The 2,506-nt window shown below is 36.4% G+C and overlaps 1 long non-coding RNA gene across 1 annotated transcript; it reads right to left on the bottom strand.

The window, feature by feature from the left end:
- Positions 1-458: 458 nt before the first annotated feature.
- LOC141386765 (uncharacterized) lies at positions 459-2,020 on the bottom strand. The gene is made up of 2 exons (XR_012408429.1): positions 1,520-2,020; positions 459-1,451 (listed from the first exon to the last, which is right to left on the bottom strand). It is a non-coding gene; the product is annotated as an uncharacterized lncRNA (long non-coding RNA).
- Positions 2,021-2,506: the final 486 nt, after the last annotated feature.

Below are 2,506 nucleotides of genomic sequence, written 5' to 3'. Positions count from 1 at the left end.
TTTATGGAATAAGCAATACAAATTTTACATTTTATTGCTTTATCGAATGTCCTTTTTGTCTATGATATATTTTAGACAAAATATGAACATATTTGTGCTTTAATTGACGTTATTTAGGTCAGACTTTGTTATGTGTGTCCTTTCGGTGCTCGAATCGGCCGCCCCGACTAACCACGGAGACTCCACAGGGCTAAGGTACTCAACCCGCCTATCGAAACCAACACACACAAACATCGAACGAGGGGGTAAAAATCCTACTCTAACTTTTGGCTCATACAACGGGGAAACTTACACCAGGGCCTTTGTTGTTGGGCCCCACTCCTGCCCTCCCTACCTGGATCCAGTACATCCGTACGTTCTTTGTTTCCGGATCCCCATACACCACACTCTATACTCACGCACTTACTTCATCCCACCCTCCCCAAGGGTACACAAATTTAGCAACACATATTCACAAATTCAATTTCAAAACATAATCATCATGAACATTTATTGATATTAAAATAATCTACAGATAAAATACTCTCTCTCTTCCTTTTACTTTTATGTATTTTTTTCTTTTGTTTTTTTTTTTTTTTTGATAGAGATCAAATTACCAATTACAATGAGTATAAAAATAATATATAAACACAATAAGAATAATACCGGGCTTCCTTTATTTTAACACTGGCTTTCTCCTTAATGGAACACAAAAGCCTAATCTTCTACCTTGCATTTCCCGTGCCCCATATGGCACTACCACTCCACTCTACTAACCAATAAAAAGAGCTCTCTTCACTGACTTCTTTGCCACTAATTCTTGCGGCGTTAACAACCAAACAAATAACAAGGCTTCAAGATTATTCTATTGTTACCCCACCTAGCCTTTTTACACAAATCCTGGTATTGTTCCTTTACACAAATTAATTTGACTTAGAACTAATTTTAAGCGGGATATCTAGAAATTTTTTTTCTGGCAAATATTTTATCAAACACAAGTATGAACAACGAATCTCTGATTAATTAATTATTCCTTTTCTATTATTCTTTGTAGGAATGACGATGGGGATAGCTCCCTTATGAGATTTAACAGACGTTACACAAACACACACACACCGGTAAGACACCTTTTACCTGGTACCCAATGTTAAACAAATTGATTAATATAGTTTCCTTTTTTCTTCTTACAGCAATGGCCTTTTGCTGGCGATATTTCGGTGGAGCCTTTAAACTGCAGGACTCACTCTGGCCTCGCATCAATAGTACCCAGGAAATGACGGGGTTGGTAAAAGCACACTCTGGGAGCGAATGATGAAATTTGGCACCGGCTGATATTCTCCCAATTCGGATATTCTTCTGGTGTGCTGACCTCCAACTCTTCATCCATCGGTTTGCTTGCCGTTGTGTATATAAAAATGATGCCCCGTCTCTTGTACGTTCCTTTGATGACGAGTGCATACGCCGGATTTTATCTATTGGAACACACATATAATCACTATTTTACACATTGAATTACCACATCACAATTACTTCTACTTACAATAATTGAAATACAGAAAAAACTCAAAGTAAAAAAAATTTGTTTAATTGCTTTCAGCGATTGGCACTTGTACTTGCTAACGTCTGTAAACAACTCTCGATTTTCTTTCCTTTGCAGCCTTTTATATCACCCTTGTCATCTCCCGCCAGAAGCCACTTTTCCAATAAACACCATTTTCCTCAACCAATTTTCAATTTTTCCCATTTTGTTTATTTTTATATGTCACTTCGCCATATGTTTTTCGGAGTGGTCTCTCATTATCGTGAATGCTCGCTCCATATCAACCCTGAATCAGTCTTCTCTCGAAATGTAACGGTGGTCCAATTTATTGACCAACTTTTTGTTCAACCGGATCGAACATCTTTTAATTTTATTTATTATTGCTCTGTTCCTTTATCTGCCTGAGGTTACTTTTTCTTACCATTTTAACCTGTAAAGTGTTCCCTTAATTTTAATAGCATACAATTTATCTGCTAGCAGATTACCACTTTTACCATTTTCTGCCACTGTTACCATTTTTAAAAGTAAAGGAACAGACCACATGTCAACATAACTATTACAGATATTATGACTCTGGCCCACAATCTTTATTTCTTTTTACAGCATTTAAATTCCATCTACTTCATTATGTTTTGTCTCCTAATGTAAATAACTTTAAAACTGATTACTGGATGTTATACACCATTTACACCACCTATTATGCCATACGGAGCGCTTCTCACATTAGTTGACCTTAGTGCATAGTAGATCTACTATGATAGAAACTCCCTTTTTATACAACTGGCTGCTTGCATTTTTCAATCTAGCTCACCCTAAATGGCTGTTTCCTTATTTCTCACACACGACCAGCTGGAGCGAACACCGAAATAAATTAATTACAATTTACCACGAGGAGAAAATTTTTGAGGCAAATATTATTGCCACCTGAATATAACTCAGTCTTTTTCACCAAAATTGACTGACATAAACATTAGAAGAATAATAATG

The sequence above is a fragment of the Musca autumnalis genome, unplaced genomic scaffold (genome assembly GCF_047663935.1).
Source record: "Musca autumnalis isolate F117 unplaced genomic scaffold, ASM4766393v1 scaffold_1, whole genome shotgun sequence".
NCBI lineage: Eukaryota > Metazoa > Arthropoda > Insecta > Diptera > Muscidae > Musca > Musca autumnalis.
This window is presented reverse-complemented; position numbering and strand designations above follow the sequence as displayed.